We start from the raw sequence: 27138 nt of genomic DNA, 5'->3' as shown, positions 1-27138 counted from the left end.
TCCTTTGCAGCTCCCAAGACCAGCCCTTTCCCTAGGCTCCCAGGACAGGGAAGGGAGGGAGGCCGTAAGAGCTAGATATCCTTGAATTTGGGGCCAAAGTATACGGGCAGGCTGTTTGTCTTACTAAGGCATGGACTGAGGCAGGAGTGTTCCTTCTACCTCATGGCCCCCCAAAATGGTTGCTGGCAGAGGACCATATGCACCCTTAAGACCTGAGCCTGTTTCATGAGGCCCCTTATGCCTAGGAGAGGCAGTGAAGTATACTGAGGGCAGGGCTACATTTCCAGTTTTGCCCTTCCTCACTTTGGGCCCCTATCTCCTGGTCTGTCGTAACAGGCGGCAAGACTAGATGATCCCTCCATTCTTCCCAATTCTATGGTCTAAGACTCCTTCAACTCCAGGATTCTCTCAGGCTAGGATGATGATTTAGACAAAGCATTTCTAAGGCAGAAGAGGGTAGGTAAGGGTGGTCCCAGGGAGATGTTGAAGTGGATAGTTCTTTACCACCCCCCCCAAATTGAAAACAGGTACTCAAACAAAGACACGTGTGTGCATGTTCACAGCAGCACCATTCATAGTAATTAAAAGGTGTCAGTGTTCATCAGGGATGAATGAATATACAAACTATGGTATATACATACAAAAGAATACTATTCAGCCTTAAAAAAGGAATTTTTCCATTAACTTTTAGGTTGTCCAATTTATAGCTTATAATTATTCGTAGTAGTCTCTTATGATTCTTTGTATTTCTGTGGTACCAGTTATAATATTTCCTCTTTCATTTCTGATTTTATTATTTGAGTCTCAACTCATTTTTTCTTGCTGAGGCTAGCTAAAAATTTGTCAATTTTGTTTATTTTTTCAAAGAACCAGCTCTTAGTTTCTTTTCCTTTCTTCTTTCTCTTTCTTTCTTTCTTTCTTTCTTACTTTCTTTCTTTCTTTCTTTCTCTTTCTTTCTTCTTTTTCTTTCTTTCTTTCTTCCTTTCCTTTCCTTTCCTTTCCTTTCCTTTCCTTTCCTTTCCTTTTTTTTTGGCCTCTATATCATTATAGTGATATGATCCAATTAAAGAGGACTCAAAATAGTAAATTTCTAAATTATGAAGTAAGTGAAAATATACAAAGTCTGAATTTATTGGGATTATTTTCATTACTGAAGGACTTTTAGCACTATATATGAATAATTTTAAGCAGAACATCTAAACTTCAAATTATAGTGCTGAGACATGACCAGATTTTAGTATGCTCATTATTTGTACATGAGTTTCTTAAGGAATCAACCCTGAATCCCTACAGGGAATGACATATAGTAACTGCTCAATATAATTTTTTTTTAAATAAATCAATTGATTCTCTTGATGTAGCATATGAAGAGTTGTAAAAGAATAAACAGAAATGAAGTTAAAGTTAAACATTCTTCCATAGTATCCATCAATGGGACAGTGTTTTTCAATTTATATAAACACTGTGTTTAGAGGAAAGAGCTAATATTATATGTTTTATGACACCCCAATGAAATACGCCTGTCTAGTTAGTTAAATGGATCACTTAACAGTGAATAAAAATACTAGCTTTTCTCTAGTCTCCCATCATGCCAATTGTAGAATATTTTCTATGTTGGAAATAAATTAGAATTTTACTTTAAATAGCACTTTATATTTTTTAGTATTGTTAAGTTACTTTCCTGGGCAGTGACTTAATGAAGTGAGCTTAGAATGATTATGTATGCAATGGGAAAAGACACCTTTACTCACTTGGACGATAGAATCATTTTGCTGAGATAATAATATTAGAACATCAAAATTTATGTCTACAGGGCATCCGATTCACAGATTCTGAATTTGTCTTCTATATGACATGAATCAATGCAAAAGTGGACTTTATATTAAAGCCTATTTTTAAAACTTTCATATTTAAGCAGTCTATTAACTATATTCCATCATTTAATGGAATAAAGTTGAGTTTTCATCTTTTGATGAGCCCGTAATTCAGAAAAAAGATCTTAGCAATCAATGTCCCTTAGAACATATAGTCATAAATTACAACATTGCTTACATTGTTGTAACAACTTCTCTCTAGTACATTTTACCTCCAGTGAGACAATAACAATTGTGTTTGGAGGTTTAGCAGAAAACAAGGGTTGAATTATCATTTATACCACCAAAAATCTTTAACACATGTGATGAATTCATTTCTATGTCTTTGTCTAAGTTTCTGCAAATATACTATGGAAATGATATTAGTCATCTCATAACTTCTTTTTTTGAGATGTTTGGAGGATACACACATATTTTTTAAGCATCTGGGAGTTAGGGGGATGATATGTAATTTAAGTCCACATAGTAAGAGTAAGTCAGTAATAGTAAAAGCTACAATAAACTGCAGGTGGCTTTTAAATTTGCTCTCTTCTCAGAAAATTTAAAATCGGTGACAGGAATTTCTTGGCAGTTTATAAAAGGAAAATTAATCTTAATGTTTTGCTTCTTGAAGGTAATACTCAATAATAAAAACCAGCCAATATCCAAACTTTTCCACCATGATCTAACCGTCAGAAAATAGTTTGTGAGGTTTTGCTGTACTAGTTCTTTTAGAAGAAGCGAATTTGCTTATAGGTCTGTTGAAACCTTTTTGTATAGCCTCTTGCCGGAAGCTCAAAATTATTTAGTGCTGACTGTAATTGCATCTTGGAGGAGGTAACTGACAGCATGTTGACTAGTATTGCCAAAAATAAGCCTTTTAGGTTTCCTGAGAACACATTTTAAAATACTGGTTTTTGCTTGAAGATTATCTCGCCTGCCAAAGAATCTGTTGGGTTTTTTTAAATAAGAAAATATATTTATTTATAAGTCTGAGGTGTTGAATTTTCTTTTAAAAAACTTCCAATAACTTGGAAGCTACAAAAATTAGAAGGAAAAGGGTTTAAGGTAACTCAAAACCATTTTTGTTAATGCTGAGATGTTAATTTCCCTTCAGCATCATTTGTAATAATTTCTTTTGCAAGCAAAAATTGCAAAGTCATCGGATATTCAGATATCTGCAAATATAAAAATGATGGCAATTGCATATTTTTGTCATATTATGTTCAATATTCTTTCCTATACAATAGTTAGAGTCATGATCCTTTTTATCCCTGAAAACTGATCTGTTTTTGCTCAGGGAAACTTATTTATGTCTTATGTTAACTATGTCCTGCTTGTGGTTTGCATTGCATACCCATATAGGAGAAAAATCAGCATAATCTTGTAGAGTAAACAGCAATGAATCCACTGTATTTCATTTTTATTAACAAGAACAGTTATACACTCGGAGCTAGTAAGAAAATGAATCATCTGTCATCATCACTTTCATGGAAATGAGTGCATTTCCATCTTGAAACCATTTATTCAATATACTTATGAATCATTCCTGGTAATTGTTTGGTGGGTAAAGTATAACAGACATAGGCTGAGCTTGGAAGCACAATTTTTCTATAAAACTAGGTCTAGAACTAGAAGTTAATCATTAGAGATCCATGCTGTATTTCCCTACTTTAGATTCATATCATATCATTAAATTAATTTTACTTAATTTTACTATGTTGGTTCTCTCCCTCTCTTAGGACTATACAGAACTTACATATAAAAGCACTACTAGAACTAAGTAGAAAATTTGGCATTACGTTGTTCTAAATTTTTAAAAACTATTTTGTGTAGTCATCAATCAATACATGCACCCCATTGAACTGTGTTTGCATTCACATACCTATTTTCTCGATTATCTATCTATCAGCTATTCCTACTATCCATTTCAGTGTGCTTAGGAAATGTAGTAGTAGAAATAAAGACACACTAGTGAGAAGACCTACTGCAAAATATTAGTAATACTATCCTAAAGAAAGAGGAAATATATTGTGTGTTGCTGGCCCTTGCCATTTATATGATATATTGCTAATTTTAAATGTTAATATTAGTGCAAAAATTCCATATATATATATATATATATATATATATTCAGAGGAAAGCATTATTTTTTTTGATAATAAACCATTACCTAAACTCAAATTTGTGAATTTTTATTTCAGTGACAAAAACTCCAGACAAAAGTTTGCAAAAGAACTTTTGTTTTTGACTTTTTATTGGAATCACTTGCCATTACTTTGACACTGCTACATTTTGAGCTTGAGAAGGCACATGTGTCAGTGAGCCTCATAGTCTACCCCTGCTGTGTGAGTATAATACCATCAATCCTTAAGTAGATCAGAAAGATAATAAAGTGAAAAAGATAATTTCCATAAATGCAACTAGTGCTTTTCAAAAAGAAGCATGATGTATAAAGAAGCATGTTATATTCACTCATTCTTGCTTCCCAGATTGTCCCTCCCTTTGCTAAGGAAATGCACTGCAGTGGTATCAGTTCAGATTCAGAATTATAGCCTTCTTGCAAGGTAAAAGATTTAAACTAAGAATATTATTAATTCAACTCATTTATAATCCACTTGGTTCTCATTTTCTCCTAAACCTGGTTATTTATTTTTAATGGCATTAATTAAAATGTTTTCAATAGCACTCAAAATAATGAAGGTATTAAAGTGAAATGCTCAGAATCTTCTTTGAAGGTTTAAAATAGGGGCACCTGGTGGTTCAGTCAGTTAAGTGCCCAACTCTTGATTTTGGCTCAAGTCATGGTCTCTGGATTGAGAAATTGAGCCCTGGGTCTGGCTCCATGCTGGATGTAGAACCTGCTTAGGATTCTCTCTTTCCCTCTTCTTCTGCCCCTCCTCCCAATTCATACTCTGTCTCTCTCCCTCTCTCTCTCTTAAAAAAAAAAAAAAGAGAGATTTATAATAGGATCATTATATATCATATCATTTGCCTTTTTTTTTTTCTTGTGTGATTTGTAGCCAACCATCATTTTCTTTTAGGTATAAACCCAGAAAAGTCACTTTTGCTTACGCTATTTGAAATTTAAAATATGTCCTATGACAGAGTCTGTTCTTTTCAGGAAGTTTCTTAACTATTCACTGATTAAATTTTATATGATTCTTAATGCAAAAATTTCATAATAGCTTTCAATGCTTTGCCCCAAACCATGGTCTTTTTGAAGAAAAGCCTATACTCAAATACCAAAGTATGTATTTCTCAGAATTAATGATGAGAGGGGCACCTGGGTGGCACAGTCAGTTAAGCATCTTACTCTTGATTTTGGCTCAGATCGTGAACTCAGGGTTGTGAGATGGAGCCCCGTGTTGGGCTCCACGCTGGGCATGGAGCCTCCTGAACATTCTCTTTCTCTCTCTCTCTCCCTCTCCCTCTGCCCCTTCCCTCCAACTCCACTCTCTCTATCTTTAGAAAAAAGATAAAAAAAGAAATAGTGATGAGAAATAGGTAACTTTCACTGAAAAAAAAAAATAAGGCTCTATATGCTTTTAAATGCTGAATTACCCTCAGAAATCATATGCAACGTATCAACTAATATTATGATACTTGAAAATAATTAGCATTTAAAAATACATTAAGGAATGACCTAGAATATAATGAATATGAATAAATCTATGTATATGAAGTTTTATATACTGTTGGGCTTAGTGGGGAAGTTAACCAGGACTTGTTAGCTGTACTTTGCTTTTTCTCCTTCCATAGAAACATCTGAAAAATCTCTGTTCCTGGTTGCACTTAGGATCACACTTACTACTTTTTGTGAAAAATATTTAAATAAAATTATTATGAAAAATAATTTAATTACTTAAAGTACATTATTTAGTTATTAAATATTTAAATTACACTATTTTGAAAAATAATGTTTAAATATAATAAATAAAGCTTACTTTCTCTCTGATCAGGTACAAAATCCAGTCTTCTCCAAAGAGGTAAGCACTATCAGATTGCTAATCTTTCTTACTTGTCTTTTAAAAAGTAAATGGTATTTCTTCTGTATATATATTTAGAAGATGTGTTTTTTCCCACTGGAAAAAATCTCCTTCTTCAGACATTTCTACGTTTGAACATATCAACCAACCTCATTCTATTTTCCTCTCTTTAGTTAATAATTGCTGTTTCTTTAGGGCTATTTTTCTTTCTTTCTTTTTTTTTTTTTTTTGAGTATAAATAACATTGCAATAGTGTTCTTGTAAGTGGGTCATAAGATGTGCACATTTTTTTGTTTTGTTTTATTAGATACTACCAGATTCCCCACCAACTTTACCTTCACTGTATGCTGGCCCTAGCAGTGTGTAAGAGGATTCTTTTTTCACATCCTTATCAACACTTGCTGTTATTTAACTTTTACACTGAAGAAGATCAAATATATTTAAAAATGTGAGAATAATTTGCATTTCTTAATTACTAATGATATTATTTTTCTCCACATGTTTATGGTCATATGTGAATTGGATTGTCTTTTCTCTGTTTTAGCATCTCTCTTTATACTTAATGATCTGTAGTTTCACTACCACTTGTCTAGTGAAAATTTACTTTTATTTATTATCCTTGGTATTTTTTCCTAAAGATTTTATTTACTTATTTGAGATAGAGAGATAGATAGTGAGAGAGAGCGTGAGCAGGGAAGAGAGGGAGTAGCAGGCTCCCTACTGAGTAGGGAGTCCCTGTGGGGCTTGATCCCAGGGCCCTGGGATCATGACCTGAGCCCAAGGCAGACACTTAACCAACTGAGCCACCCAGGCACCCCCATCTTTGATATTTTTAGTGCATTGTTAAAATTTAAAGACTATTTCTTACTTTAGGACTTAAGTAAAATTTACACTGTTCCTATTTTGTTTTTATTTGTTAGCACATGTCTACCTTTCTCTTTTTTCCAAAAGCCCTCTTGAAAATATTTTGTAATCTCCATCTCCATCCTTCTTAGATGGTCCTTCCAATTTTTACCTCTGTCTTTCTGGACAGGGCTCTAGGTGACTTCCTCACAACTTCCTTCTAATTATTAATGCTTCAGTTGAACTCAGTATACTATTGAACTTTGAAGTGTTATATTTCAATGTTCATATTTTATGCCTACAATTTCTAATTGGCTGTATATATCACTAATTGGTCCTATTCTACCTTTTCTTGTGTTTACACCATATGTTCCTTGGCTTTGAGGTGAAAATCTCTTCTTCATTTATCTTTTACATACAGCATCTGAAAGAGACTGATTTAAAACAAAATTTTTTTCTCCAGATTGTTCTATAAATGTGCTTTAAATCTGGAGTGAAATTGTGACTAATTGTGAAATATTTTGTTTGCATTTATTTCATTTGTATGCTCTTTTAATTTGTGAATTACAATATGCAAAATAGTTTATACAGAAAATTGCATTAAAAAACAAATACAGAATTTAAAGAATATGTATAAAGCAAATGCCCATGAAAACACCACCCAAGAAATGGAAATGGGACTTCATCTCTCTTTAATTAAATCAGAATGGAAAAAAAAAAATTCTTCAAAGCATATGTTGACGATGGCAATGCTCTTATATGAATTTGGGATTTTTTTTTGAAGCCTGATACAGAATAAAGTTTTGAAAATATTTCACATGTGCCTCAGAAAAATATTGTTACAGAGTTCTATGTACATACTTTTAAGTAAACATTATTAATTTTAGTAATTAAGAGCTTCTTCTTCTCTCTCTCTCTCTCTCTCTCTTGCTCAGTCCCACTGATTTCAATCTAAGTTTGTGAATGCTTTAGGATAAATGTTTATAGACTTACAGGTTTAGGCAGAATTTTTATTCAACAGACTATAATGATAGGTTGAAAACAAGCATATGCTAAACCTAATGAGGTAAGTTGCAAAGTATTTGCTGGACATTCTTCACAGATAATATCACAGGGAAATTATGTAGAATGATCTCTGTTCCTCCCATCTGACAGTGGCTTCAGGACCTCCATCACTTGCCCAGAACTCCAAGACCAGCTGAGGGGGTTGCCGAGTACATACAGATCTGGGATGGAGTAGGGCACTTGCCCCATATTTAGCTAAGCCACAAACCGGTGAAACTTGCTTTACTGTACATTGTTACACTATCAGATCCTTTATCCTACTGGTGATTAACATGAAAACTGCTTCACGACCTTGAATTACTTTTTTTAAGAATTCCCCTTGACTCCCTTCTCATTATCTTACATTTCTGTTTATTTAGTTTCTAAAGCTTCAGTTGGAAGACTGCGGTTTATATGCAATTCCATTGCTGAGGGCACAAAGAGAGGAACTGGATATTTTGGCTAGGGTTCTGAACAGTTGTGGTTGATGGACTTGGTCTTTGCTTTTCATTCTGAAGTTGTTTTTAAAACCTTGTACTAGTGTTCAGTAGACCTATTTGTTGTGTTTATATGGGTATTCTCCGCAGACTTCCTGTAATTCTTTCCAATTCAGGATGGAATGCATGAAACTTTCTCCAGACAGATAATCAGCCTCAGAAGTTCAATTTCCTTCATTACCTACCTCTCCCTCTCCGGGAGCTTTCCCCAGTCCTTTCCCAGCTAGGTGATGAAATGATAGGTAAGCATGTGAGTTTGGGTTATGCCATTCTTCCATAGTGAAGGATTTTATTTATAATATTCATTCTTCCTCCCTGCTTTTCTTTTTGCTGTGTCTTTTTTTTTTTTTTTTTTTCCTACTGGGGATAATTAACTCTGGGCAATTAGGATTAATAGTGAGCTCCCTCTAGCTAGCTTCCCATTCTGGAAAAAGCTGATGGCAAGCCATAGCAATTTTTTGATTCTGGTAAGTTGCTAAGTGGATCCAGCATTGCTTCTCTGCACTAAGGAATTATGTGCATATTTTCTCTGAGCTTTCCACACATCCTGCCATTTGGCTGGTCTCCAGGCTGGGGAATTGTTAGTGAAATTTTTACATTCTGTCCACTTACCTTCACCTCCACCACATATCCTTTCTTTAGGAAAAAATATGGGGAAAGAGTAGTAAACCCTGGAATCATTTGTCATTTTTCCCCCTAGAAAACCACTTTTCAAAGAGTATAGTACGAAACTATTTTCTTTCTTTTGTTAATTGCTAGTTCACTGTAATTACTATTTTATTGTTTTAAAGGAGAATCTATGACTTAGCCTTACTTGATTATGTAGGATCATCTATATGTTAAGTGAACTTTCAAAATCATGTCTGAAAAAAAAGCAAAAAACAAAAAACAAAATCATGTCTGACAATATCCAGTCATCTATATTCCAGAAGGGATGTGGTAGTCAGACTTCTGAGAATGATCCTCAATAACGCTTGTTCTTTATAATTCTCTGCTCTATGACACAATGGGACATCTCTTCCATGACTACACATTTTACCTGGCCAAGGGATTTTGCATATAATTAAGGTTACAGATCCATTGACTCAGTTTCTTTAAGATAGGGAGGTTATCTGAATGGACCAGGTCTAAAGAGGTGAGTCCTTTAAAAGCAGAAGGTTTAACAAGAAAAAAACAAAACAAAACAAACAAACAAAAAAAAAACAAAAGCAGACCGTTTTCTGGGTCTTGTGGCAGAATAGGAAGTTAGTCATGAAAAAGACTTGATGGGCCATTTCTGGTTGGAAGATGGAGGAGGTCATGTAAAGAATGCTAATGGCATCCCAGAGACACCAGTGTCCCCTGACTGACAACAAGCAACAAAAAAAGGATGTCAGACTTCTAGCCCCAAGGAATTGGGTCTGCCACAATCTGAATGAGCCTGGAAATGGACTCTTCCCAGAGACTTTAGCTAGAACCTAATTTGACTGAAATTTTGATTTCTGTCTCATGAGAACCGAAGCAGAGAACCCACAAAAGCCTACCCAGACTTCCAACCTATAAGATTTGAACTAATGAACAAGTTTTGTTTTAAGCCACTAAATATGTGATAATTTGTTATGCAACAATAGAAAATTAATAACCATTCAAGACAGTCTGCAAGGAAGGAAGCTTGCAGGACACACACCTATTTCTGGAGAAACATTTTAATGTCCAAATGATGCTGTGCACCAGATTTAAGAACCAACTCCTTATTCCATGTGACCACACTCACTTTCAGTGTTTTCTACCTTGCATCTCCCTTTTGATTCCTCTCCCCCACTCAGCTCTGACCCTGATCCACCAACCTTAATTTCCATCAATCCTCTGGCTAGATATATAGTTCACTGGGAACTGGCCCCATCCTTTTAACTCCTTTTTATGGCTCTGCATATTCCTCTTTCTTGCTTGCTTCTTTTCCCTGCCCCATAGCTCTGTTAAATAAGGGGAGTACTAAGTTTATTTTCTCATTTTTCCTTAAGTTTCATTTCTTATAAATAACTAATCTTGTACTATGATAATATATATAAAACAACCATGGATATTTAAAGAAAATTGCAGTGAAGCCCAGCAGGTATTACTTTTACAAACAAAGCAGGACTGTTTATAAGTTTAAAACAAACATCTCTAGTGATAGATACATGGAGCTAATTTTATTCAGTAAGAAAATATTTAAATCGTTCAAATTGTTCAGTTAAGTATTTAGGATGCTCCATGAGACACACATCTTCATCATTCCCTATGTCTGTGTTATTTAGTTCCATAAACTCTTTTTTAATTGATGCAAACATCATACTCTAGGAAAATGTTTCTGAGTGGAAAATAAATTGCAATGAAAATAAAACAAAGGAAACAGTAAAATACCACATCTCTGACCCCTTTCTCTTCCCTCCAACACAGTCTACAACATTGTTTAAATAGGGAGTACAAATGTATAAAGATCACAAACACATATGGGAAAGGAATAAAGAAGGCACAAGGAGGAAATATTTTTATTTACTAACAAAAATTTGGCTTACCAAGTCTAGAGGATTCACTCTTAAAGATTAAATAAATAAATAAATAAATAAATAAATAAATAAATAAAAGATCTAATTGACAAAAAGGCATGTGGGAAAAAGTGAGATTTCTGAGAGCTGCATCATTTTTGAAATTAGTTTGTGTAAACAAAGGCTATTTCATAAGGTTTTTGATTCTTTAAAATTAATTCTATTATTCACACACAGGTTAAGTGTGGAAACATGGCTCATTTAAAGGAGCGTAATTATGTTTTACAAAAACAATATCCACGTATTCTATTTTTCTCTGATTATAATACTGTTGGAGTCATAGGATATTGCAGATAATGTGAGGCACTATTGAAAATATTTTATAGAAATTCATACTAACGTTCTGATTTCTCTCCAATTTGTCCTGTACTATGCCAATACTGATCTGCAATAAAAATTCACAAGGACAGACTGTGTTGACAGAATGATACTTGGGAAGAAAATTTAGACATAGGAAGTACAATTTGTTTGGAACAAAATAATTTTGCAAAATAATTTTAGTTGGTATCAAAAATGAGACAAATCGGCAAGCTTATCTGAAAGATTTCTATCTTAGAACCATTGATAATTGAAGTTGGGAACCTTAAAATCATTAAGCTCCCACCTCCTATATGCAGGGCAATCTAAATGACATGCAGCAGACCTCCTATAAGGAGGGTCTTCAAATCTAAAGTAAGTGATCATTTCACACATTACTTCCTAATATCCTTGAAAGGTATTTTTCAAAATCTAGGCTGTCCTTCCTAAACCAGGCTACTCTGGAGAGGAAAACTCTGTGGGGCTACACCTGGATCAAAAGGGGACAGAAGCCATTTAGGAATCTACAAATATAAATTATGTGTTAATTCCTTCATTTATTCAGCACTCCATCAGGCACTTAGATTACATGGGTAGTTCTGTTGTCATGAAGTGATAAATCTAGTATGACTTATATGTACATGTTTTATCCTCCTCTTATATTAAAAAGTCATAAGAACAAAGGATGACTGATTCACGTTTGTCTGCATATAAAACTCAAAAGGAGTGTGTGTGATTCTGTGCCACATTTGTATATCTTCAATTATTTGCTTATAAGTTGTTATTCACCATCAGTTATGAACTCCAAAAGAGCAGAGAGCATAGTTTTTTAACTCTCTCCGTACAGTGTCATGATAAAATGAAAGCCCATTAAGTGATTTTGTTTATTTATTACTTATGTCTGTAGTAGGTTTGGTAGTTTTAGAAGCAGAAAGAAAAAAAATCAGCTAAGGAAACTGCCATTCTTTGTGTTTGGATAACAGTCAAGATTTTACATAGACATTAGTCTATCTAACTAATTTTATTGAGGATGTTCACATTTCCTGAACAAATGTGCAGTGACATTTCTAGCATTCTACTTGTGTCTCCTCTGTAGCCACATCCAATGGCTGTAGACAAGAGTATCCTCAATTAACGTCTAATTTATTTCTCTTAATGTATTGCTCTTTTGACTAGAAATACATAAAGATAAATAGAATATACTGGTTGTCCTTGAGGACTGCATAGTGCAGTGAGGAAGATAAGCAAGTTAATGTAATATTAAACAAAATGAACATTTCTCATGGGGCCTTTAATTTTGGTGCACTATGGCTCAAATTTGAGCCACATACGTATTGGATAAAAAAACAAAACAAAACAAAAACAAAACACAAACAGATTCAAATTCAAAGAAACAGAGAATAGAGAAGTGATTGCCAAAGCCTGGCAGGGTGGTAGTGGTGGTGTGGTGGGAGAATTAGGGAGAGATTAGAAACAGAAAGCATTTTTTTAAAAAGACAATTGTAAGAATCAGGTGATTGCCCAGAATTGACATGTAGGTCATGGCCGAACTTTCTTTTTTTTTTTTTTTTTCAAGATTTTATTTATTTATTCATGAGAGAGAGAGATGTGGAAACATAGGCAGAGGGAAAAGCAGGCTCCCCAAAGGAGCCCGATGTGGGACTTGATCCCAGGACCTTGGGATCACACCCTGAGCCTTAGGCAGATGCTCAACTGTTCCATGGATGAAGCTTCTGTAGGTGAAATCTTCTGTAGAATCAGGTAAGTTTAAAATACTGTTTACTAAAATAGAGAAGTATTTTCTTTGGAGTAGAAACAAATAGACTAAAGGTATGTCACAGGAGCCTTCTATCTCCCTAAATGGTGAGAGGGTGAACAACTTGAATGCAGATGTGGCCATTCAAACTAATGATATGAAATAAAGGGCATAGTTCTAAGTCCCTGTGACATAGCAGATTGTCCTTACACCAAAGCAACAGCACCAAGAATCAGAATTTTGTGTGGAATCTGTGAAGAACTGGGAAGCACTGGCATGCTACAACTGCTCTCTGGTTTCCTTGATCTCTTTTATGTTCTCTGTACCCCTAACCTCCTGGTTCCATTGTAACTGAGTCTAGAGTCATCATTCTTTCCACTCTTCCCACCTGAACCAAATTTTGTAGCTTGACCTAAGTTCGTTTGATATGACAAACCAAAGTTGTGTTTTCCAAAATTGCTAGGTTAGTATGTTAACTTGCATTGAGTTACTTTTTCTTTTGAAACAAAGTTTTGAAAATGATGCTAGTACCAAAGAAGAGCATGCATCTTTCTCCTCCTCTTCCTTCTCCTCCTCCTCATCAACTATGATATTCCTTGATTTGGAATTCTATTTTTCTCCTAATATAATTTCAAACACTAATTCCCCGATATCACTTCAAATTTGCCAAAGCAGAAAGAATAAAATATGTGAATGCTTAATGGTGAGCCTTATGACAAAGTCTTAGTGAGTTGGATGAACGAAGATTTTCAAATTTGCCCCAATCAGCTATGCTTATAAAACACTAGGGAGGTGATAGGAACTGAAGAGGCAGTTACGGAAGACTCTGCAGACAATAGCTCCATCCGTCAAGCAGTGAATAGTTGGTCCTCAAATGCAGAACTCTGTACCAACATCTGTTCATTCGCAAATGATATTTTTTTTTCAAAAAATAGAGCAGCAGTAGTACTCTTTTTCCCATCAAGATAGTTGTTGAAATAAGAGTTTGATTTGATATTAGACTAAATATCAATGAAAGATGGAAAAAGAATAGCTGTTGAAAGCATGTCACAAGCTTTCAGAGAATAGAGCTGGTGCTCACAGAGAGAAATTCCAGGAAGACATATTTCAGCTCTGTGTAGAACAGTTTGGTGAGGTGAAGAGCTTTCTGAACCTGGGCATGCTTTAAGAATGGACACGGTGGGCATCTCTGATTTATAGAAGGGATTTCCATAGTATGTTAAGTACTAAAATGAATAAATCTTCAAAGTAACTTTCAACTCTAGTCTTGATGAGGTTATGCTTTCATTTGATTTAATATATAATTAAAACTAAGAATGACATTGCATATCTGGCATCTTTAAATGCTCAGCTTCTGAATGAACCAGATACTGGCAAAAAGCTTAAAAAAAGACCCATTTATCCCTCTAGTGCCAAACATTCTTTTATAAATTCTAGTATTTTTTGTATATTGGTTTGTATACATGCTACAGACTCACAGGTTTTCTATTCCTTTAAAAGTGTGTATATGTGTTTTAGCCAAAAGAAATGTATTAATTTTTTTTATGGTTTGTAAATTATTTTTTTCTCTTATGCTTTTGCTAGAATATCTAAGACAGTGTTAAGTAATGGTTTCAAGAGTCACCCTTGCTTAATTCCTGATCTTAAATAAAGTGATTTTAGTGTATTATCATTAACATTTAGTATTTATTGTATTTTAATAAATTGTTTTGTCATATTTATGTAGTTTCCATCTTTTCTCATTTTTAAAAAAATTTTTTAAGAAAGGATTCATTTATTTATTTGAGAGCGAAAGGGGGAGCCTGAGTGGAAAGGGCAGAGGGAGAAAGAGAGACAATCTCAAGCAGATTTGCCAGTGAGTGTGGAGCTGGTCTTGGGGCTGGATCTCACCACCCGAAGATCACGACCTGAGCCAAACCAAGAGGTGCAGTCAGTCTGTTGGAGGCTCAACAGACTGCACCACTCAGGTGTCCCTCATCTTTTCTCCTTTTTATTAGGACTTATTTCTGGATTTTTAGCAAATTCTTTTTGGCATCTATTTGCATGATCATATTTTTCTCTTTTGTTTAGATTTTGTATCTGATAAACTATACTGATCAATTTCTAGTTGTTGCAGCCACTAACATTTCTGGAATTAGCCCTTCCTGATTCTAGTGTAGTGATCTGTAAATACTTTGAAATTTAAAAATAGTTTGTTTCTTTATTCACAAGAAATGTAGGTAAATAGATTTTTTGGGGTACTCTTGAAATTTAAAAATAGTTCGTTTCTTTATTCACAAGAGATGTAGGTAAATAGCTTTTTTGGGGTACTCTTAACAGGTTTTGGTTTTGAATATATGTTATAAAATAAAATAAATTGAACAGCTTTATAAAATATTGGACAGCTTATCATTTGCCTTTGACTGGAAGAGTTTTAATAACTTTGAAATGATCTTTTTAAATTTAACAGTTAAATGAAGTTCAATTGTGAACACATCTGGTCCTGGGGTCTTTTCCCTGTTTAGAACTTTGATGACTTTCCAAATTTTTCATGGAAATCATCATGTTAAAGTTCTTTCACTTTTTGAGTTAATTTTTATAATTTATATTCTGTTGGGAAATCACCTATTTCCTTTACATTTTCAAATAGATTTGCAGGTAATGTGCTCCTCTAATTCTATTGATTTTATTAGGATATGTGTTAACAATTTTTAAGAAATATTTACAAACTTGTCATTTTGCTATCTATCTTCTTCAATCAAATTTTTAAGAGGTTTATATAATTAATATACTTAATTCAAATACCAAAAATTAGTGTTTAATTCACTTGCTCTTTTTCTATTTATTTCAGTTCTCATCTTTATCAATTCTCTCTTCTTCGTTGGTTAAATTTTCTTCTGTTTATCGTTAATGCCAAAGACTGATTACTATTTTCTCCATAACTTTTGATATAAAGCATGAACCAATATTCATTCCTTTGATTTATAGATGTTTTTAAATTTCACATTTGATTTCCTTTTTGATTCAAGAGTTACCAAAAATACTTCTTTTTTTAAAAAATTTTTACTTTTTTATGATAGTCACAGAGCGAGAGAGAGAGAGAGAGAGAGAGAGAGACATAGGCAGAGGGAGAAGCAGGCTCCATGCACCGGGAGCCCGACGTGGGATTCAATCCGGGTCTTCAGGATCGCGCCCTGGGCCAAAGGCAGGCGCTAAACCACTGCCACCCAGGGATCCCTCAAAAATACTTCTTAATTTCCAAGTACTACTTTTCAGTTAATCCTTAATTATTTTAAACTGATTGAATCATGGTAAGACAAAACAGTTCATAAAATCTACTCTCCTAAATTTTATCAAGATTTAATCTACATCGAAAACTTTTCTTTCTCTGAGTTATCTTTTTCGCTTGCAGGAGCCCCTGCTGTATCATATGAACCTCTCTAGAACTCTAGGTTGAGTTCATCTCTTTGGTGTGTTAAAGGAATAAATTCCAGCCTTGCTGCCTGACTGGTCCCTGCTCCTGAAAGTCACTCTACTAGTTTCCTGCTACAACTCAGTTCAAAATTCCACATTCTACTAAAAATTAAAACTCTCCCTATTGCTTGATTTTTTCACATGCCTACATATTTTGATAAGTCACTTTATCAGTTTGTGGCTGACTGATCACTGTGTTTAACACTCTTCAGTAGACTGGCTTTATTTCGAATAGGCCAAACCAGGCATAAGACACAAGTATATGTCCAGCATCTATAACTAGGAGAATGCTATCTAGAAGAGAAAGGACATGGTATTTCTTTTCGCCATTTATCTGCAATTGTTTATTTTCTTCATTCTTGGCTACTAACTTCCTCAGTGGGGTGATAGTGAAGCAAGATGAAATTAACTTGAAATCTATTTTACTCTTCAATGAGTTGTTCTCTGAACTCATTTTTTCCAGGCACATGTTGCTCTTACTATCTCTGTACTTCATGAGTTTGTGGATTTGACAAGTGAGGGGAAAACCTATGAACAAAATAGATTGCCTTGGTATATCAGATTTTACTGTAAGGCCAAAAATACAGGAAAACTTGAGGTTTTGTTTTCTTTCTTTTTTTTTTTTTTTTTTTTTTGTATCCTGAGATTTTAAATGTGGACACGGTTACCTTGAGAATAAGTGATTTTGAAGGGAATCTATTTTTCCTTATGTCTCTTTTTCTTCAAATCCTGGGGATTCGGTAATTATTTTTTTGGAGACAGAAGGTAGTTTCAAATGTTGTTTTAAACCACGTTTGCTCCATTTTATGTATAATGTTTTAATTTAAAAATATTTTTCGAAATATCAAAACCCTGGCCCAGTTCATGCGCATTTTCTGACTCAGAAAACCTTGCTCTGCCACAATAATAAACTGCATTGATAAAAAGGACTTGCAGTGAGCTTAAAAAACACTGCCATATGGTTAACCTGACCTGGTTTTATTTGATCTGAGGTTTCCCAAAGTAATACAATACATGTTTTGCTATGATTCAGAGAGAACCAAGGCTTATTCCTGATTTGGGTCCAGCACATGTGGGAGACTTAACGTGGGGGAAGGTAGGGAGATGAGCTGCATTCTAGAAGGCCATAATAAAATGTAAATCTTTCGATGCTGGTGACATCGAAACTTTACATCCTTTATTTGTCTGATTTGCTGTTGTTTTCAAAAGTATCTGTTCTTGAGTCACAATTATAAAGCCCTCTTTTCCATGTCTTCAATTTTTATAAGAAAATTCCTTCATAAATACAATTTTCCTCTGTAAATAACCTATGTAACCAATTAAGTAAACCTATGTAACCACAAAAAGTAAAAAATATATAATACATATATTAAGTTATATGTATATATTGATGTATACTGCAATTTTAAATGATTATATCTGTATTTTTGAATTATGGATATTTTTTACTTTTAATCATTGCAAATTTTTAGATTTCCCAAATTGTCATGATTAGCATGTATTATTTTTGTGGTCAGAAAGACATGGTGTTTTGAAACACACTTCATGAAAAATATAGGACTTAATCTGTTTCTAAATATTCATATTTGCAAATATTATGGAAGGGAATATATAAGAAAATAATATGCAATTAATTAATTAAAAGTAGTTTATTTGGCTTATAAGTTATCACAGAACCAGATTTTTAAAAATATATTAATTAAATTATATTATATATAAATAATATATATTATATAATTAATAATTATATTAATTAATATATTTTAATTAAACTATATATTTTGTACATTTACACAAGTTATTTATTTTAGCCTCCAGCAATGATCATTAATATTTTACGGAGTTAATTAAATAAATATATTTTAGGAATAAATTATTTTCAAAAATCATCATAAAGGGGCTCCTTGGTTAATCATCTGACTCTTGATCTCAGCTCAGGTCTTGATCTCAGGGTTGTGAGTTCAAGCCCTGCGTTGGGCTTCGTGCTGGATGTGGAGCCTACATTAAAAAAAAAAAGATATATATATATATATATCATAAAGCAGCAGCACATTTATAATAGAACTGATCCTGTGGGCACTTGTTTAAAAATCACATGTCCTCATTGATTAGAAGATAACGTTCAAATGCTTTTTATGTCATTTACTATTCAAATCTAAATTAATTTACTATTTGAATCCAGCACACCATCTCAAATGGAATCCTAGCAGTGCCTTTCAATTTTATCACATTTCCCAGGCAATTCACAAGCCCAAGCTCCAGGATCACAGTCCATTAAATCAGCTATCAGTGATACACAAATACCATTTCTTACCTTCTCTTCTTCTCTTCTCTTCTCTTCTCTTCTCTTCTCTTCTCTTCTCTTCTCTCCTCTCCTCTCCTCTCCTCTCCTCTCCTCTCCTCTCCTCTCCTCTCCTCTCCTCTCCTCTCCTCTTCTCTTCTCTTCTCTTCTCTTCTCTTCTCTTCTTTCTCTTCTCTTCTCTTCTCCTCTCCTCTCCTCTCCTCTCCTCTCCTCTTCCCTTCCCTTCCCTTCCCTTCCCTTCCCTTCCCTTCCCTTCCCTTCTCTTCTCTTCTCCTCTCCTCTCCTCTCCTCTCCTCTCCTCTCCTCTCCTCTCCTCTCTCTTCTCTCTCTTCTCTCTCTTCTCTCCTTTGCATCCTCTGCCAATACTTCCCTTCTCTCTCCTTGCTCTTATTTGGTGACTTCTCTGAGCAACTAGAAGCCATCAGAAGAGAATTCCTTTATCTTCCCATGACCACATCCTCTCATGGTCTGCATTGGTGTTCTCTCCTTTCCTAAGTCCTTGCTCCTTTTTACTTTTCACTTTTCTACTGGATCCCATCTGTCTTTGGATACAAATAATTTCTCCTGCAATTATCTACTCCCTTTACAAACACATCATAAGTCTTTCCCTCTCTACAGTAGGGATTGTTTTCAATAGAAACAAACAAGAATAGCTTTCATTTATACATGCCTCCCTGGAGGTCAAATATCTCTCCAGTTACTGCCCCATTTCTCTTGCCAAGGGAAAAAAAATATTTTAAGTCAAGTAAAGGTTAAAGACACATCAGGGAGCATCTGAAGAACAAGTAATTCACGGGGTTAAAGCAGAATTTTATAGGGAAAAGATAAGAGAGGGGGACATGTGGTTTGGCCCAGGTGGCAGCTTTCACCTCCAAGTCCAGTAAAACTTGCTTATTGAGAAGGCAGTAGATTGTTCCAGTTTGTCATTTCTCCTAGTTGGTACAGTTGGCACAATGACATCCCAATAACTGTCAGAACAGGTTTTTTCAACAGCTGTTTGGTAAGCCTGTGGTTTGTTGGTTAGACAAGTTTCAAAGGTGAGAGATTTAGCAAAATGGAGGAAAGGGAAACAATAGCAGCAACAACAACCAGGAAACAGAGGCAATGGTTGAAACCAAGGAAACAGGGGGGACTTTTGTTGTATCTTTTTAATCTTTGTACTCTCTTCTCTCCTATAGGAGAATTCCATGAAATTGTTTTCCATTCTCTTTAGTGTCTTTTGTGCCTCACCCTGCTTTCTCTTAAACCAATCAAGCTTTCTTAACACTCCAGTGAAAACTTTCTTGCCAATGTCTTCAAATAATAGCAGTTTTATCAAATCTAATATTAAACATCCTGCTACCCAGATTTTCAACATCATTTGATGCTCTACAAGGTGGTCTAAGTTAAAATTATATAAATCAGTCCACCAAAATAAATCTGTAAGTAACCAGTGACCTCATTATTGCTAAATCCAAAGTTAAATTCTCTGTCCTTGTCTCACATTTGACTCCATCAGTCTCTCCCTCCTTCTTGAAACACTTCTTCATCTGTCTTTTGGGATTCCTCATGGTCATGGTTTTCCTGGACATTTCCTAAAGTTGCTCACTGGTCATATCTTCTCAGTTGTTCTCTCTGAGAGGTGATTTTATTTATATATTTTTTTCTGTATTTATTTTTTCTTTTTTTTAATGTATTTTCAAAATTAATTCAATCATCTTATATGTTTTGTCATAAAAATATATTAATCTAAAACCAAAGAGAAACTAAAGAGTTCTTGAATCTTTAAAACATCTAATTTAATTAGCTGTTTTATTTTAATACTAAAATTTGCATTTTCTTTTTTTTTAGGATTTATTTATTCATGAGCGACAGAGATAGAGAGAGAGAGAGAGAGAGAGAGAGGCAGAGACATAGGCAATAGGGAGAAGAGGCTCCTTGAGGGACCCCAATGTGGGACTCTATTGTGGGACTCAGGGATACCCTGAGCCAGATTCTCAACCGCTGAGCCACCCTCAGGAAATGCATCCTGCATTTTCATTTGAAATTTTTTCTCCTGCTTCTTAAAAGTGGTAAAACTAATAGAGTAATAATGAGAGGCATAGTGAACGGAAAATTTACTGACTCCAAAAACCCTGATTTGGTCCAAACTAAGTGTCATTCAGAGGGACTTAACCTTTGTGGCCATCAGTTTCTCCATCTATGAACTGATAGGGCTGAGGTTGATGACCTACAAAAACCCTCCTGTCATGTACCTGAGTTCATCATATACATACAATTCTGTGAACTGTTTTGTACTATGTTACTTAACTCCCATGAGAAGGAGATTAATTTCATGCATTTCTGGGTGCTGTTTGAAATAATGATCTCAAAGTGTCTGGAATTTAGAGAAATCTAATTATAAAAATTACAGTATGATAAATATGGCAGATTTTAACATCAATCTTGAATTTTTGTTGGGAATTTCTCATTTCAGAGTTTCTTGTGGGAACCAAACCTACTGGTGTATTTTTTTCTATATCGATATATGCTTCAATTATGATTCTGAACCTACCTAGGTACAAGCTACAATTAAAATGTGTGTGGGAAGACATTAAATTTTGGACATTATAACTATAATTTCAAACACTTATTGTAAAAGAGAAAAAGAAAAGACCCCAAAATGGTTCTATAAGTTGGGCGGCCTTAGATATATAGAAGTTGCACATGTGCCAATATATGTGAATAAATTAAAACGGGCTACAATTGATAAGTGCTCATCTCATTGCCCAAGGCAGGTGGCTATAGGACAGCTGCAGGCATGGGTAAGAATACTTGAGGAAAATTTAAACTCCTTGCTAGCTGACAACTTTGGGCTCCTACAGTGTGTGGGAGAGATGTACAGTAATGAATGTGTGCGCTAGGCAAACTCTGTAAAAAAAAAAAAAAAAAAAAAAAAAACACAACATTTTATCATGGGCTAAATCCAGTTATTTTTACCAAAATTGCTACTTTGATTTGTTCTTCTGAGATTCCTTGCCTGATTGGCTTCCTCTCTGGGGATCGACCTTCTGTGAGAACTGGAAGGGTGAGCTCCTTGAGAAAGCAAGGAAACTGAAAACAATAGAAGTGAGATGCTGTGCATGAAGGGAAACAAGGAGGAGGTTAAGTATGTCTGGTAGGGCAGTAGAGTGGGTTGCTGCCCACCCACTGCCTCCAGAAACACATCAGCTAAAACCAGGGCTCAGCTTTAATAATAGCTTTAATAATAATAGTTTTATAAATTATATTTCTCTAAAGAACTCAAAGCTCTTCCCACTTACAATCTTACTGTGTCTGGGTGGCCCCAGATATTTGACCCTGGTTGGACAGGAAGTGTAACAGAGTCCTACGTTTTAGTTTTTGAGGACTTTTTCTTATTTCTTACCTTATTTCTCCCCTTCCCAATGGGACTCTTTTTTTCCTGGGTATACATATACATACTTTTTAAAAAATTATTATACATTGCCTTTTGAATGGCCTCAGATACATAAATTGTACCTTATAGACCCTGTATTAAAAAGTCATGCCAATTTTTAATTTCGGTTTTTAAATCTCTTCATTCCTGTGCATACTACACCACCTCAACCACTTTGCAAGAATCAGAGACTGACAAAATCAAAGAAAAGATCAATCTTTAAAAATTTTCATAATAATCATGAGCATTACCAATAATAGATATAAATATGGCTTCTGGCTTCTTTTTCAGTATTCATACAATCTTCAAAAACTAGTCATATATAACTTTTTTTAGATTTCCATTCTCTAATACTCATTAATGTGCTATTATATTTCTTTGAAATCCAACTTAATATCCTTATTTTCTCCCACTGAACTGTTGTTTTACTCTCCCATCTGCCCACCTTGGCAGTGTAGAAGTCAAGCCTACCGAAGAGAGGAAATCAGTTTAGTGACTCATTTTCCAAATTCTCCAAATATGCGTCAATGCATGAATACATTCAGTGAAGAATGTTGACTAATAGATGAAGTGCAAGATGATGAACTTTTTTTCTTGAACTGGCATGTATATACAGCTTAGCGGAAGAGCTATGCTCAATGAATGGCCTGGAAAAGAAATCATGACTATGGAACACTTCCTGATGGTTTAATTTGTTCTGAGCTTTCAGGTAAAACATTGGGGAACACGTAGTCTAAATAAGATGTGAAAATGTGCCTACTCATAAATGGCTCATGCCTGTTGCTCACTGATTTTCAAATTATGGATGCAGTCTATAAATACAATGTAAGTTTTCATAAAAATGAAAAAAACTATTTATCTAATTAAAGAACATATTATTTTGGACCTAAGCTCCTAGATTTTGAGGAGCTCATCAAATGGCCTTATTTTATGGAAATTTAAATGTCTGGCACAGAAAATTACTCTTGTGATAGAAATGTCAGTCTCAGCATGCATCAAGCTTTATCCCCTCAATGTTCTGCTGTTCATGAGACCACAGGAATGTTGGTGTGAAAATACATAGTTATGTAACATATCATGTACTGAGCCATCTTGGGGAATTGTATAACACACCATTTATTTATTTCTGAACATTTTCCTGGATGCTCTTCAGAAGTCATGGCTAGAGCCAAAGCTGTCCTTGTCCCTAGACAGCCCTTGCCCAGTGTTCAATAAATAATCACCTAAATGTGAGCATGATTTTTAAAAATTTAATATTTATTTCCGTGAATCAATCTGGATGCAAGAGGAAAGTGAACAAAATTGTTCCAATATGTTATTAAAATTCTCATCTTCATGTGGAAATTCTTATTTAAAAACCCTGGAGCCATATTTTTGGCAAAAAAAAAAGAAGAAAGAAAGAAAGGGAGCAGATGTATCAGAATTCTCTCATCTTGATCATGGTATTAAAATATAAATAGGTTTTTTAAACTCGAGCTTAAAATTACGATTCTTTAATTAGAATTAGCAAAATACTTTTTAGAATTCAAAAAAGAAAAAAAAACAAGTTTTTTTCCTCTTAAAAATTACATGCAGTATTTGATGTGATTTTCCAAACAAGATCACAACAATTTTTTGGCATTCATCACATTAATATCTCTGTATCAATAATAACAGCATGTTTCCAGGCATAGTTTTCACAGCAGGGCTTTTCCAAAATATTTGCTTTGCTAGTAACTTAAGAGAGTACCTGTATTACCTCTTCTTCTTCATTGATATTTCCCTCAATTTACCTGGCTTCCAGCAAGACAGACTTTTCACTAATATCTTTCTTCTCTTTGTCTTTGTCTCTTTCCCTTCTATTTCTCTCTATATAATACATGTACTATATGCAGATATATCTATAATTGCTTTAATTACATTGTAACTTACTTATGTTATACATTATATTATGTCATTTAATTATTTAATTATAATAATTAAAATAATTTTCATTTTCTTATCCAAATTGAATCATCTTTTTAGAATTAAGTTGCCATGGAAGTCTTGAAAAAGTTTGATATATTGAAACACATAATTTTTATGCTTTCACAGCTGGTAGTTTTCAGGCTAAACATGCTCAATTTCAAAATTAAATTATGCATCTTGCATGGAAGACAGCTTTTGGTTAAGACCAAGCTATATCCTGAAAACCAATGCCACAATCTATGCAGTTTATTGGTTTAAATGTATATTATTATGCTGTGTGTTATTTTTGGGCTGCAGTCATGACCTCAAATACTTATCTTTTTTTAAAAAAAAGATTTTATTTATTTATTAATGAGAGACAGAGAGAGAGAGAGAGAGGCAGAGACATAGGCAGAGGGAGAAGCAGGCTCCTCACGGAGAGCCTGATGCAGGATTCAATCCCTGAACTGGGATCACGGCCAGAGACTAAGGCAGATGCTCAACTGCTGATTCACTCAGGCTACCTATAGAATATTTATCTTTGAAAATAATCTTAGGAAACACTTTAATAGAAATCCAAGCAAACTCTAGAATTACATCACCAAGTCATTCATATACATCCCATATTGGGGCAAACAGACTCTATAACTACTAACAACATTACTGACTGCTCCTTCAGTTAGCTACTAAATTTTTTAGAAATTTTGACCCTTCCAACTGTGAAAATCATTTTAATAGCACAAACAAGTAGTTTAGAATTATAAAAAGTTCTTATCCTTTTTAATAATCTCAATAAACATTTATTGAATATTAAAATTGCTCCAATTAGTATTAAAACACATTGAATATTAATATTTTGTGATGGAAAATTATCAATTTAATCTTGTTTTTAAAACTGTTTTCTCCTATAGTAACTTTGCTTATCAATAATATAAAACATAATTAAATTGCTTTATAGTTAGCATGCCATTAAATTAAATAAAGTTGTACTAAATGGCAACCAATTCTTTGATAGTTAAATGTATGCCTTTCTTTCAACTTCTCCACTTAGAACTAAATTTTAACAAGCACAGAAAATAAGCAAGAAAAGAAGAGAATAGAAGAGACCCTGTCTTCGCTGTGAGGCAAACTTTACAATATGCAGTGAATAGCAAATGGAACAGTAATATTGTAAATATATATTGTATATATATTGTATAAATCTGAATGTTATGAATAATATCCATTTGGGGTAGAATATTTTCACTTACAAATTTTATAATGTAACCTCTGACTTGAGATGGCAGAGTGAACTCAAACATTTATTTTCTCTAGAAACCTCACTTAAATGTCAGCCAGAGGAAGGATTTTTACAAAAGAAGCAAATAAAGACAAAAAGAATGAGTGCGGACATAAGGCTCATACAATTTCAAAACTAAAAAGCAGGCAGCTAAAATGATCTTGACTCAAGAGGATTAGAGATCTGATCTCAAAGCCAGCAGGAGAGAAAGCCACAAAGCAACCAATTAAATAGCATGTAACAACCCAAATGCGCAAAAGTTGAAAGCACCTGTAACTTCAGAAATGGCATAAAATTAAGGGGATTGATGAAAAGATGCTTAAGAAGAAATTAAAATGAACTTAAGAAAAAATGTTCAGATTCTCTTTCACACTAAGAAGTTAAGCCACAGCAGCAGAAATCTGAAGTTTTGGCTTCTAGAAAACCTGAAGAGCATATCTGCTGCTGGAGACAGCAAACAGAGCTGCAAGCAAAGATGCATTATGAAAATTGGGGTATTGAATGACTGCTGAGACTCCCTGCCTTATTCCTGAGTTATTATGGGCTAAATTGTGTTCTTCCCCTTACTACCTTTCCAAATTCAAATGTGGGAGTCCTAATGCTCAGTAACTCAGAATGTAACTAACTATATTTGGAGATAGTATCTTGAAGGAGGTTATTAAGTTAAAATAAGGCCATTAGAACAGGACCTAATCAATCTGACTGGTGGCTTAATAGGCAGAAGAGACTATGACACAAACAGAGATATTAGGGAAGACCATGTGAGGACAAGCAAGAAGGTAATCATATCTGCAAGTTAAGGAAAGAGGTCTTATGACAAATCTGCTGACACCTTGATCTTGGATCTCTAGACTCTAGAACTGTGAGTAATAAATTTATGTGGCTTAAGCCACCCAGTCTATGGTATTTTGTTATGGCAGCCCTAAGGACCTCATATAGTAAAAAATTGTATGAACCTTCCATGGGGACAATGTTTATTACTACAACCTCTTAATTCTAATCTAAAAATATCAGAGAAAGAGTCATATATTTATCATAACTTGGATGATATGCTCCAGTATTTTTTAAAGTGATAGATACATAAGTATATTAGATTTAATAAAATAAGAAATTACAATTTGAATTAATTGCTTATCACTAAATCATCGATTTTCTTATTATTTTCTAAACTTTCTGTGTTATTCATAAAATTTCTTGTGACATTCTTACATTATACTTATTTAAATATTTTATTACATTATTTTGGTGTCTATTTTAGAAATTAAGTTTTGAAACATACTAGAACTTTAAGAATTCTATGTGCCTTTGATAATTTATCAAATATCAGGTTGTATGTTTAGAAATATTATTAAGATAAGTATTTTTAAAGCACATTTTAAATCAGAGCTCTGTAGTTCATCTAAACCAAAATGTAATTAATGGATCATCTAGTTCAAGTGTCTCAATTTAAACATAAGAAAACTAGGGTCAAGAGAAACATGCAGGCAGTAAGTGGTAGAACAAGATCTAGAATTCAAGTCTTTGGAATATTACTAAACAACATTGGCCTGATCACTTAGCAAAAGAAGTACTCTATATTTCATCAAAGTGTCTCTTAGTCTTTCACCATGTTGAATTTTATGCGGATTTCAAATACTTATATGAGTTTTGTGTTTTAAGGATTTACGGCTTTATAAAAAATGTTAAAGATGTTAAAAATAAAAATATACAAAAATGTCATTGTTGAATAGTAATTCCCTGTACCTCAGCATACAACTTTCCACCATTTCACCTTTGTATGTTATTCTTCCAGAAATTTATGTATGTGTTTCCACATATTTTGTACATTGCTCTAATAAATTTTTTTTGTTTTCACTTGGTATCTTCCTTACTTAAAATACTATTATCTGCATATGTATCTTATTATCTGCACTATAG

The 27138-nt window shown here is 34.0% G+C and overlaps 1 long non-coding RNA gene across 1 annotated transcript in view; it reads left to right on the top strand.

The window, feature by feature from the left end:
• LOC112935293 (uncharacterized) overlaps positions 1-7500 on the top strand; it is a 108023-nt gene extending 100523 nt beyond the window's left edge. Inside the window, exon 8 of the long non-coding RNA XR_012003159.1 lies at positions 5816-7500. This is a non-coding gene — a long non-coding RNA (uncharacterized lncRNA). The remainder of the gene's footprint in view (positions 1-5815) is intronic.
• The last annotated feature ends 19638 nt before the right edge of the window (positions 7501-27138 follow it).

The sequence above is a fragment of the Vulpes vulpes genome, chromosome 8 (assembly GCF_048418805.1).
Source record: "Vulpes vulpes isolate BD-2025 chromosome 8, VulVul3, whole genome shotgun sequence".
NCBI classification, from domain to species: Eukaryota; Metazoa; Chordata; class Mammalia; order Carnivora; family Canidae; genus Vulpes; species Vulpes vulpes.
Note: the sequence above shows the minus strand (reverse complement) of the source record. Positions and strands in the feature narration are given on the sequence as shown.